Source organism: Aquila chrysaetos, chromosome 18, assembly GCF_900496995.4.
Source record: "Aquila chrysaetos chrysaetos chromosome 18, bAquChr1.4, whole genome shotgun sequence".
Taxonomy (NCBI): Eukaryota; Metazoa; Chordata; class Aves; order Accipitriformes; family Accipitridae; genus Aquila; species Aquila chrysaetos.
In genome coordinates this window covers 26,389,453-26,402,447 of record NC_044021.1, presented here as the reverse complement: position 1 = coordinate 26,402,447, position 12,995 = coordinate 26,389,453, and the positions used below count along the sequence as shown (strand labels likewise).

General features: G+C 37.5%; 1 protein-coding gene across 2 annotated transcripts in view; it reads right to left on the bottom strand.

Annotated features, from left to right (window-relative positions):
- The window catches only part of SLC9A3 (solute carrier family 9 member A3), a 55,754-nt gene that overhangs the window by 30,197 nt on the left and 12,562 nt on the right, over positions 1–12,995 (bottom strand). The window lies entirely within an intron of this gene.

Genomic DNA, 12,995 nt, shown 5'->3' with positions numbered 1-12,995 from the left:
AGATGGCGAGACCAAGACAGAAAAAAGAGACTGTTCAAGATGACAGAAAGACAAGTAAGACTGCAAATATATGTGGCAACATCATTTATAGTGCACTTGTTAGGTATCAGATAAAAGAAGAAAAAAGCAGAGAGAAAACCAGACACAAGTCAAGTCTACAAAGAAAAATGGAACATGAAAACGGAGGAGGTGACAAAGGTGTTTGATAATAAGGAAGCACAGGTGTGCTAAGTGACTTCCTTGGGATTTCTGTGAGCTTCTCCTTCAGTTTATCTTAAATATTGATGTGTCCCAGATGGTCTGAACCCTGGCACTTTGTGATGCTGACCCAATAAATGGGATTTTACTTATATAGCTTTGTGTTGAAAATGTGAGTTTCACTTTAGGAAGACAATTCCACTAAAAGCCACCAAGTTTCTCCTGGTTTGAGCATCAGCCTAGAACTGAGTTGGAGCTTTTACAATGCTAATGCAAATTAGCTCAAAACTGGTTTGGACAAGAAGCCATCATTAAGAATTCCAGCCTTTCAAGGTATAGTGGAAGAATCTTTCCCATGACTATGCAGAGATCTTAGACCAGGTTACTTTACTGAAAGACCATTGTTTTTCCTCCCAGCCAAGTATTTGTCCTAGTCAAACATTTACTAGTTACCTTTTAGAGTGTTTTAAGGGCCCCATTCCTGACCCGTCTGTCTTAGTCTTGGCTGCATCTACACAGGCAATGTTAGAAGCATCACCCATCATTATAGTAGCTCCGCCATAAGATGGTTCCTACTAGTTGTATAACCTCCACAGCCTCATCAGAATAGAAGATACAAAAGGAAAAATGATAACAGCCTGCCTATACCAACAATGAGCATGAATGTAGATGTTCCTAAGTGTTTGTTTGAAAACTAAACCATGTTAGAGCATAGTTTCAGGGTGGGATTAATACAACAGCGATCACGTGAAAACAAACTGCATTCAGTGAAGTTGGCTAAGCCATGCCAGTTTCCTGTATCATCTGTGCCATGTAATCAATAGCTGAGTAACACTTGACAGAAACAAACATTCTGGTTTCTCCCAGTTAGTTTCCTCTCTTTATAATAAAATCCCCTGGGCTTGCACTAGGAAAAAAAAAAAAAAAGAAAAAAAAAGAAAAAGAAATTAAATGAAGAAAAACAAACTAGCTACTATTCCATGTATATAAATTGTAGCATTTAACTTCTCAAAAGTCCTTCCTACTGGTCATTCTTGATTCCTTGAATTTCCAGTCAGTGAATTATCAACTAATTTATCACCTCACAGAGTAGGGATTATCTCCTTATCCCTGAAAATGAATGTTGCTGAGCTAGTCTTACTAACCCAAGTCTGTTTTTCCTACTCCTATGTTTGCAGATAAGCCATGACTACAAGAAGTTAAAAATTTAAATAAACCTGTGAAGACTCTTCAGAACTAGACATTTGGAAAAAACCCAATGTCCAGCTAAAAATTCACGTTTTATAGAATTCTCACCTTTACAATCAAAACCAGTTTCCCCCAGCGAGTGCTGGGAAGCCAACCTGATTTTGGTTATAACACTGTCTCCTCCTATAAGTCCAATGCTCCCAGTGAATCAGCTACATCGTATCTGCCTGTGTTCCCTTTAACTCTAATCGACTGGTTATCTGTACCAGATTTTAATACTATCAGCAATAAATTCTTCTACTCTGTTAGTTTAGGAATGCAGGCTGTGGACAGAAAAGTTATTTCATGGAAGGGGGCTCTGGAGAAGTTTCTTCTCTTTTTTGCATTTGGCCCCAGCAAAATCTGAACAGTAGACCTTATGTGTTTTAAGGTAACTGCCGAGCTAACTCTGCGAGCAGATAGTATGCAACATGATTAGCAGAATCCTGGTGTCTATAAATATAGAAATATGTACAAGAAAAATACCACAACTGATGAAATTCAATGAAATAGCTTTAGACTAAGATGTAATTGGAACATAGATCGATGTTTGAGTTGATATTTGCACTTACAGTGATTTTTTTTTTTTCTGGCTATGTGCATAAAATGTATTCAATCAAGATTGTGAATTATGAGTAGTTATTACATTTATAGAAATTGATAGAGATAGATTGATTCCAAATTCACTCCTTAATTTTTTTTTAACAATTCATTATCCTGAAGTTATGTCCCTAATTAATACATTATGAGTGTGTTACAAACTGACATAATGACAGTACATTCATTTCATAAAGTTTGCCTTTACTTGCTTAGCAGAGATCCAGGAATAGTCCCACAAAATGAATTATGTCCCCATGACAAAGCAGAAGAATGGGAAGCTTTAATTACACCTAAATGTCTAGCATGTCAGCATTTCATCTGACAGAGGAGTAAAATACAATCCAGCAATAATGGACAAGGAGTTCAGTTTGATTCTGTTGTGAAAGAAATTACAAATATCAGGAAGGATAGCATGCAGTGCTGCTCAGATAAATTACTCTGTGAGGGACCCAGAGATGAAATTGAGTCTATTTTCACTGCTGCTAATAATGAAAAGCATATGGATATATTTTAATGAGGAGAGGGAAAGAGCAAAGAAGGAAAAATTGTAGACAGACCATGGCATAAAAGAAAAAACAGTGCACAGGGCAATCTTGTGATCTATAAATTTTAACATTTATCATTTAGAATTCATTTACGTAAGTCTAGGCACGGTATTAGTGAAAAAGTTAAACGTATGCCTTCTATCCAGTATTTGTTAAACCTGGCTTGAAAGTGGGCTGGACTGGCTAGTGGGTAAACTGTGTTTAAATTCAAGCTGAGCATTGCTGAATTAGAAGCTTTCTACAAAGTTAAGAAACAATTACATAGTATAAACTTCCTGTGAATTTTTTTTCTGACACTTCCTTTGAGATCCAAGAAAATGGACTGTGACATTTAACATATCTGATGAGAAAGACAAAATAAATTAGCAATCTACGATTTGATGGCTGGAACCAGTTTCTTTTGACTCAAAGAAAGAAATACACTTGAAGAAGCAAGTTATTTTTTATCACCTTTTAAAAACACAGTAACTTAGATTAAATCCTTCAGTGGAATTTACAGCATTTGGTGAACTATCTGATGCTTTCTATGGCCATCTGAGACTGCTTTGCAAGAAGTGATTCAACAGAATAACCTTTTTCTCATTCACTAAGTGAAATGAAGACAGAAAGGACTGGTTAAAGAGCAAGAATAATAAATAAATGAATAATAAAGAAGAGATAATGTACAATTCATGCTGAAGTCACTTAGTTTGTAGACACACCCAAAAAAGTTTTCTGAAGTAGGGTTTTCCCATATTTCTTTCCAAATTATCTCTAACAGCACCTGTTTTCAACAAATACTGATTTTTGCTTATCAAGCAAAACACTTATATGACTTAGTTCTAGAATTCTGTGCTTTGTTTCCAGCTGAAATGAACAACTCGAGATAGATTTGCCACCTTTTGAAAATACAGCGCTGCAAAAAAAAAAATCTGAAACTACCTCTTTAATATACTGTTAAATTTGAGGATTTATATGGTCATTTCAATGCTATCCCAAGTGACTAATGACACTTCCATTAACTTTGTTAGTGTAAAATCAAGGCCCTGAAAACACTGAAATAATTTGTTCAGCTAATATCACTGTCCCAGTCAATCACAAAACCTACTGCATGTGCACAGTATGCAACATGTCATCCAGAAAAATCAAGAGCTGACTTATAATAATGCTAGTAATTCTCTGCTGAAGTTTCTTTTCCATGTATCTCTGGATAAAATCCAAGGAATCAGAAAATAATTTAATTATTAAAAGATTTTCAACCTCTTTTTTCAGACTTATCATTTCCATAGTTCCCATGAAAGCACAGATATGAATTTGCAAACATTTCTCAACTCCTCCTCCTACTGCTAGTGACAGGTCTGGGGTCTACTGTATGCATTTTTACTAGTGGGTCAAATATGCACTGATAGTATGCTATTAGTCTATTTTTCAGTTTTGACTTCTTATTTTCACCTATAAAGATGAAGTTATATTAAATTGAGCCATGAGTGCTTCTAATTTGAGATCCAATACTTGATTCTCTGTAACTGGCGAGAACCCTTGCCATTGACCAAAGTGAGAGCAACATGCTGCAAACTTTGCTTCATGATTCTTTACATTTACCTTACAGCAATGCAAATAATACTATCTACAAGGCAGTATATAATCCAGTTCCTGTAATGGCACAACACAGAAGCTGCTTAAGAGAAGGCATGAATAAATTCCACGAAAGAATATTCTGCCCAAAGGGAAATCTTTCTTCTAAACATCTTCCAGCAGCTGGACTCTGACTGCCAAGCACAAAATTTTCATTTCTTATCTTATCTACCTGTTCATGTTCTCCTTAGTGTTATAGAGGGGGAATTCTATTTAAAAACTGTTTGGTTCTACCCTTTCTGCATTTTTTTTTTTCAGTAGTGTCTCCTGCAGATATATGTTATTACTTAAAAGAAAATGATAAATATGAAATATATTCCAATAGCACACATGGAAAAATCTGCTTCACCTTGACTGTATAATAGCTCAAAGTATAATCAAATACCAGTTTGTGAACTAAACTGATCAAGTGTAGCTGGGCAATAATGCAGTCCAAAAGCCTCTGGAAAGTCCCAACCGATTCCTGTTATGTTGGTCTACCCGACTAGGGAACAGCCACACTGTCTCAGATATAATACGGAGCATACGTTTTCAAGAAGGGATCATTTTGCTTCCACCATCCCTGAAAAGCATGCATCCCTGGCTGCTCTCTTGCTCCATATCTCCATGCGTTAGCTGCAGCCAGTTAGTGCATCACAGCTCACACCAACCGGGTGCATCTGCCACACCAAGAAAGCAGCAGCAGTGCTGTAGAAATGCGTGATACGGCCCGCGCAAGCCCCTGGGCAGAAATTGCAGCATTCATGGTGTAGAAACCCTGTGTAGATGCTGGGGCAGAGAGAACTGTGTATTTTCTGACCTTTTTTCCCCTGTTTTTTATCTGCAAACTCCTTTAAAAGGTTATTTTAGATTCTTAGTGTTTGACAATTTTTTCTCATTAAGCTGTATATGTAGGAGATGCAGATACCCTGACCTCCCCAACATCTAAAAAGAAGCTGAACAATCACTGCTTTAAAATTACTTCTAACTCTTGGTTTACTAACAGTCTCATATAATCCCTGACCTTTATTGGCTGCCAGTAGCATTCGCTGTGGTCCCCTCATGATGCTGAGGGCAATGTACAGCAGTTTCATTCCGCACATCACCTAGTCTCGACTAATAGTGAATGTTTCTTAAACAACGGACAGTACAAACCCCTTAGGAAACCTCGCTGTTGCAATTGTTTAGAAAATTACTTAACAATAATGACCATTAGTGTTTCTCTTTTTTCTTTCTTTCTTTTTTCTTTTCTCTTTTTTTTAAGGAAGTGTAGCTCTTCCTGTCTTCAGTCACCTTCTGTTTCATGGGCAACTTTCTTTATACTTCTACAGCTTTAATCTCAAATTTCTCCAGAGGTTTTGCTACTTGTCCTTAAGTATTTGGTGTTAATTGCTATCTGATATATTTGTTCAAAAGCACGCTCTTCTGATATGTCCACTCTCTACTTATTTCACTCTTCTACTAAAAGAAGGTTTTTGATACAATTTCCTGCATAATGAAGTTTCCTGTATTTATATTTCTCTTATCTTTTGTTATGGCTCCCTTTACTTCTCAACAGTCCTGCCCACCTACTACTTCTCTAATAAACTTCCTGCACTTGCTATACTTGATTTCTTTATACTCGTATGTCATTCATTTTTGGCTCTATCCTTGTAACTCTTATTATTTTCATATGACGTGCCAGTTTTGCATCCCTGTGCAGTGCCCTCAGTTGTACTGGATCTCTTTTTTAAGATCTCCTTCATGACTTGACTACGTAAGTTTTCTACCCTTGCCACATTACCAAACACAGCATTTCTTGCCTGCATAGCCGTAGGCATACCTTCCAACTAATTACAGTTGCTTAAGTAGCCTGCACAGAGGATCTAGGAATTTTAATTATGACTGTAAGAACTAGAAGAGCTATTTGGTTGTGTAGCCAGGCCCTCCGTTATCCCACCACCACATTTAATGATCCTCATCTCAGAGGATCTTTGCTCCAGCTAAGCCTATGTCAAGGCATACCAGCAGCCTTCGTCACATAGAGACTTCATTCTGATTTCTAGCCTAAACTTGTTCACAGCTATTTCATATGCATTTTCCTTTGGGACAGTGATATCAATTTTCTTAAATAGTTCTTTTCCCCTAATGTTAAATCCTCCATTTCCTATTCTATAAGCACAGAGAGAAACATCTTCTCTTTTTGTTGCTTGTCTTTGGTTTGTTAAACTAAACCACTTATCTTCAGTCTTCACTTCAGCTCGCTCTGTCTGTTTCAATCTGAGTTCACCTTTGTGGACTCAGAGTCATCAGAAATACAGACTGCGTTCTGCATGAGTCACAGCAGAAGCAGGTCCAACAGCATTAATAATTTCCTATCACAATCTATAGTTCAGCTACATCCTGGATCCACTATCACACTGGTGACTCACAGTCATCCTGTATTCACTTCATACAGATGTGCACCTCTCTTCTCCTTCTCATTCACAACCTCATGTAGAAATTCTTGTCATTAGCCCCTGAAGGAAACTGCCCTTGGTATTACTGTATTTCATCCCTTCCCCTAGTCCTCAGGATTATATGTTTTTTCTAGTACAACAGCCAAATCTACATGAGTACTGATAATGCCTGGGGAAACGTGTCATCAGAAACCTTCAGTAGGATACCTAACCTCTTTGTGCAGTGGTAATTAAAAAAAACCCCAAAACCCTGCATAAGACCACTCCAAAAACTAAACTCTAGTGACTTCCACAAATAACTTTCTTACAGTTTCACACTTTATCTTGTCCTTTCCTTACCCACCCAGTAACTGTTCTACCCCCTGTCTTATCAGCAGATGAATTTAGGCCTAAATCAAAGAAAAAAAAACACAAAAACCCCCCAAAATCTTCCATTTGTTCTACGAGTGGTTCAGTTGAAGCAAGGATTCAAAGCATTAGGGAACTGGTTTTCTAGTCTGTCCAGGAAGTGTTTGAGCAGACTTGATATGGCTGAAGCTGATCATTATTACTTGTATTTGCCTTTCTAATCTTTATCAACAAAGTGCGCTCAGGGTTTTTTTCATGGTCAGGAGACTGATAGCATATTTTATAGTCCTTTAGAATCTGTTCTGTGGACCTTGCAACAATGGTATTCTGCAAGTCTTATGAATTGATTTTGCCATTTTGTATTGTTTACATACAAGTGGTACAAAACCCTTAAAGTAAAAGCTTTTACTAATTTCTTCTAAACAATATCTTGAATTATTTTATTAATCAGTACCTTGTGCTTCTACCAAATCTAGCAAAAATTGAAGGATTTATTAAAAAAAACTTCAGTGATTATTTTATATCTTAGAGATATTTTAAATCTGAAGAAACTCAGAGATATAATATACGTGTATTGTGTAATAAACAGTAAAAGTCATTTTTTATATAGGTCCCTGGGTACTGTCTTAAAATATACTCCATGAACATGACTATTAATACTATTCATACTTAATCCTGGACATATTTTTCCCAAGCAAGGCACAAAGTCCTTTGTATTTAACTTGTTTAGATGAACTGGTTTGAGTTTGGTTTTATCCAGCTCCAGAAAGCTTTCTTTATTTGTCACATATGTAATGATCACCATTTACAAAGTGTACAGCATTGTAATGAGCTCATTAAACAGGAGATTTTAGGTCGCTGTTCTTCGTAGGTGAACAATTAACAAAATATGTTAGCAATTAAAAATGCAACCAACATACAGGTCAAGGTTCCCAGTTGATAGGTCATAACATAACAAGATAGCCCCAAGCCAAATTCAAAGAAGTGTGTGAGTAAGCAACTATTACCTCTAGAAGCACTTAGAACATAATGAAGTTTAAACAATCAGGTACAGTTTATCATAATTATGCCAAATAGTTCTTTTTTGAAGGAGCAGTCCCACTGCAGTGCAAGTGTGGTAGCATTTGGCCCTTATGGAACTGAACGGCACTGAAAGAAAAATGGGAACAGTCAAAAATAATATTTCAAAATGAGAGCAAAGTACACATTAGAAACACCTTGAAGTATAGTAGAGGATATAAAACAGGACAGCAAAAGTATCATAAAACTGCTTCATTTCCTATGCAAAGGTATTAGAATTAAGTTTGAAAGACAATCTTCTTGCTCAAGTTAATATTCCTCACAGACTGAACTCACTTAAGGGTTACTATGAGTTTTCTGTGTTTAGGATGCTGTCAGTACATGATATTCCATACTGAATACAAATATAAAGAAGCACAGCTGAAGAGTATTACATACTAGAGCTACTCTGTATACAAAGGAATAAAAATAGTATGTTTCCATTATAACCTCTTCCAATTATATGTTAAAGGGTCACAATAACTGTAAGTAGAATTAGTGGTAATTTTCTGATCGCTAAGGTAGTTTTGACTAAAATGATTGCTTGAGGTCTAAAAATCCGGCTGATTTTACAGTATAAATTAAAAAAGCATTTTGGGGCATCAAAACAAGGAAGAATTTACTTTCTATTAATGGTATGCATTGCAACTGGTCCAACTTTAAAATTAACTTCAAAAATTCACTGAAATTTATTGTCAGAGAGTGAAAGCAATTTTTTATTTTTAAAAAACCAAACTGTTTTCCAGTAACATGGGGAGAACTGAGTTAAAGAAAGAAAATGCCAAGAAATGCTGAGTTAACTCATTTCACACTATGAATTTTAGAATTTTTTTTCCTTTTGACCTTCACTTTAATACGATAAATGAACTAAAACAAAGATCTCCCTTTGGGAATGTTCTGGCTTTTGCTCATACAGATAAAGAACTGCAAAGAAATGGATTACTAGTAATATATGGAAACAGGTCTTCTGGTGTCATGATAAATTGCATAAAGAATTACCAAAGCCTGAACGCAAACCAGAACCAGTTCTTCTCCTTGGTTCAAGTCCACTGGACAAAGAAGAAAAAGAAGATGAAGAAGAAATAATGTAATGAATCCCAATGGTAGGTTGAAACTCGGAAAATTTCCTTATACTATAGGGACTTCCTGTTCTTGCCCAGTACTGCTTCTTGCAGGGCACAGTAAGGATCGCTGCCCGTTAGGAAGGGCACGAGGGACATAATTACAGCCTAAGGGCTCGGGGCAATAGCTATGAAGGCTGCTCCAAGTCATGGGGTAGGAAAGCACTTTTTTTCAAACCTTGGTAGACTGTCTTGCTTCCTGCCCCCTACATTCCACCCTGGCAAGATTTTAATTAGTACAACTGGAATAGCATGGGATTATGGTGGAGGTATTCCTGATTACAGCAGTAAATTAAAAAAGCATTAGGGTATTCAAATTTAGCAGTGCTGCCCACAGACAAAAAAAAAAAAAAAAAAAATCACAAATGTCAAGTAGCTCTTGCTTAAAACTGAAAACAAACTTAATTTCAGAGAAGTTAAGAAAACATACCTGGCTAGTTTCCAGTACAAGTGAATACTACTGTGCACCCTGCAAGGCTGCAAAATTTTGCCAGTCTTATGTTGGGAGGAAAGGCTCCAGCAGCTTGATAAGAGTTTCATGATGGATTACAACTCTTGTACGTTATTTCAGAAACTCAAGTATGTTGTTTATATGTGCTAGGAATTCAGTAATCTCAGATTTTCTAGATGAGATTATTTTTAACTAACACATTAGAAACGCTTTTAAGAGAAATGCTCCCTATTGCCAGAAGATGTCCAGAATGACAACAGATGAAGGATACAGTCTTTTCCTAAGATTTTTATGGGGCTGTGGAAGCTCCTCGGTGAAGGATTTGGGATTCCAAAGCTTTTTCAGGAAATGGAGAAGCAAGTAGAAGCTTTTTGCTATAAGAATGCTGGTGAAATCACTTCTCAGTCACCTGTTTCTCCATATAGAAATCCCTTTGTGGAGTTTTACTTACTGACAGAATGGCTTTTTTAACATCAGTAGTGCTAGTCAGAAAGAAGATGGTAAGGAACTAAGCAAGGTGATATGTGGGAAAGAAATAGGCAAGGATTCTCATGTTACAATACTTGCACACTACTCTGTCTATTTGTTCCACAGAAGGTTAAGAAAGCACCATTTTCACCATCAAGCCTGAGAGTTTCTGGCTTAGGCAATAGAGAGCAGAAGACATCACACGGTTCCTTACCAAATGCACTCATTCCTGACCATAAAGGAAGTAATTTTGCTCCGAATTCCAGGTACATGGTTTATTTTTTGCAGATTTAAGAAAAGTGAAGTGGAGCTTAATTTATATCACTCTAATCTTTTCTTGCAAATGGCTCTGAGATACTGCTATCATTCAATGCGCTTTAACATGGCTTTTGATTTTTGTCCTTACAGCTTTTCTGATTAAGTAATATGTTAACTCTCATACCTTCATTATCTCATTTGACAGGTGAAGTACACGATGATAACAGCAGGAAGAACAGTAGTTTAAGTAGTGTCCTTATACTGCAAAATGTAGTACATGGAAAATTGGTTTGATGTTTCAAAATGGGGTAGGAAGGTGATGATGAGACAGCTGTTTTTTCAGTTACGCATTTGTGTTTTGTAGTGCATACACAGGGAAAATGGGAAAGGTTAGCATGCAAAAGGAAGTTCACAAGGAGATTAGTTTAAACTGATTTTCCACAGTGAAGAAAGAAAAAGGGAGGGAAAAAACCACCTGGCTAAAGCTCTATTTGAAGTACCTCACAACTCAAACCTTTTAGTTACTGAAGATGACTGCTCGTTTCAAGAAAAAAGGAGGGTAGAAACCAGACACAAATCTCTTGCTAACTAAAAAACAACCCAGAATGTCACACACATAGACTAAATATGATGCATGGTACAAAGTCATACCAATGTAGGATTCTTTGCTTTATATATGAAAATGCCTTTTATATAGTCAGATCCCTTCCGACATGGGATAAAGATTTTGCATATATTCCTAAAAGTATCTGTGCAAAAATTCATTTTTGGGGAGCAGTAAGAATTCAGTATGAATCAAGTGTTACACCTAGTATATGCACAGTAGTGCCTCTTTGCCACATATATATGAGCTAAACTTCAGGAGAATCATAGAATGGTTTGGGTTGGAAGGGACCTTTAAAGGTCACCCAGTCCAACCCCCCTGCAATGAGCAGGGACATCCACAACTGGATCAGGTTGCTCAGAGCCCCGTCCAACCCGACCTGGAATGTTTCCAGCGATGGGGCGCTGACCACCTCTCCGGGCAACCTGTGCCAGTGCCTCACCACCCTCAGCGTAAAAAATTTCTTCCTTACATCTAGTCTGAATCTCCTCTCTTTTAGTTTAAAACCATTACCCTTGTCCTATTGCTACAGGCCCTGCTAAAAAGTTTGTCCCCATCTTTCTTATAAGTACTGAAAGGCGGCAATAAGGTCTCCCCGGAGCCTTCTCTCCTCTAACTCTCCAACCCCAGCTCTCTCAGCCTGTCCTCGTAGGAGAGGTGTTCCATCCCCCTGATCATTTTTGTGGCCCCCCTCTGGACCCGCTCCAACAGGTCCGCGTCTCTCCTGCGCCGAGGACCCCAGATCTGGACGCAGTACCGCCGGCGGGCTCTCCCCCGATCGGAGCAGAATCCCCTCCCTCGACCTGCTGCCCACGCTGCTTCTGACGCGGCCCAGGACGCCGTTGGCTTTCTGGGCTGCGAGTGCACATTGCCGGCTCATGCCCAGTAAAGGGAGTTAAATTATTTACACACAGATAAATCACAAGAGAGAGAAAGCTTGTAACTGAAAAATATATACGTAGACTTAATTCTAGAAGGAATAGTGTAGCACCTTCATATACATGTAAATGCCAGGATAGATCCTGGAAAAAAAATGCTGGAGTGGAAAAGCATCAATCTGACAGAAAGACCTAGCTGAACTGACACTGCTTTATACCAACTATAAAATAAAAAATGCAGGCAGGTTAGTCCTGCTTTTGTTCTAAAACAGAAAATGTTGTGAACAGCCAAACTTCATAATTTTCTGCTAATATTGTTTTTTTCCATTAATCTCTTGAAATCCTGTACCTGAATATACTGCTAGTCCTGACAGGGAGGAAAAAAAAGATGAACAAATGTCAAGACAGAAGCCAAGTTTCAGCTGAGTTTTCCTTAAATCTGTGGATTCTTCACTTTCTGCCGTGTCCACTAGCATCTAAGTAATCATGATATACAGGATATATTTTACTATTTTCATTTCAGTTATGAGAGTTTAGTTTGTCAGGAACTGAATCTGCTTGATGATTTATCCGTACTCCCATCATATTCTTAGCTGATAAGGAGTTCCCAAAGTATGGGGCTCTTTACTAGGCTTCTTTCAACCCCAGGTACAGGTATTGTGTTTTAGGCACTATGGCACAAACACTACTGTTGGCGGTAGTACTATTTCACTTGACTATCATCCTAAAACATGTATCAGATGAGGGCATATAAACAAGATTGTACTGACTTTCAGCACACTGGGATCCTCCATCACGTGACAGAGAACACATGCTACACCAGGCAGTAAGAGGAAAATATGGCTATAGACCATTCATCCTTGCTTTTGGGTAGGTCTTTCCTGACATAAGAACTTCAGTACCCATACACAAGCAGAGTTTCCACCTACAGTGGCACGTTTATCTTGGACTGGTTTTAATCTTTACTTCTAAATCACAATAAACAGAAGGAAACTTCATACTTCCTCCTGCTGTTTTTACATCCTCATACTTTCAAACACAAAACAGTATTATTCAAGTGAACATGCCTTGAAAGCTATGTTTTTTAGTAAGGTCAACTATGTTGTATTCCTTAAGAAAGGCTGAAGAATTAAGATGCTTTCTTGAGTGCTCCAAAAGAATAGTTTTGTCTCAAAGCAAAAAGCTTTAGCATTTCACTTAATTACCA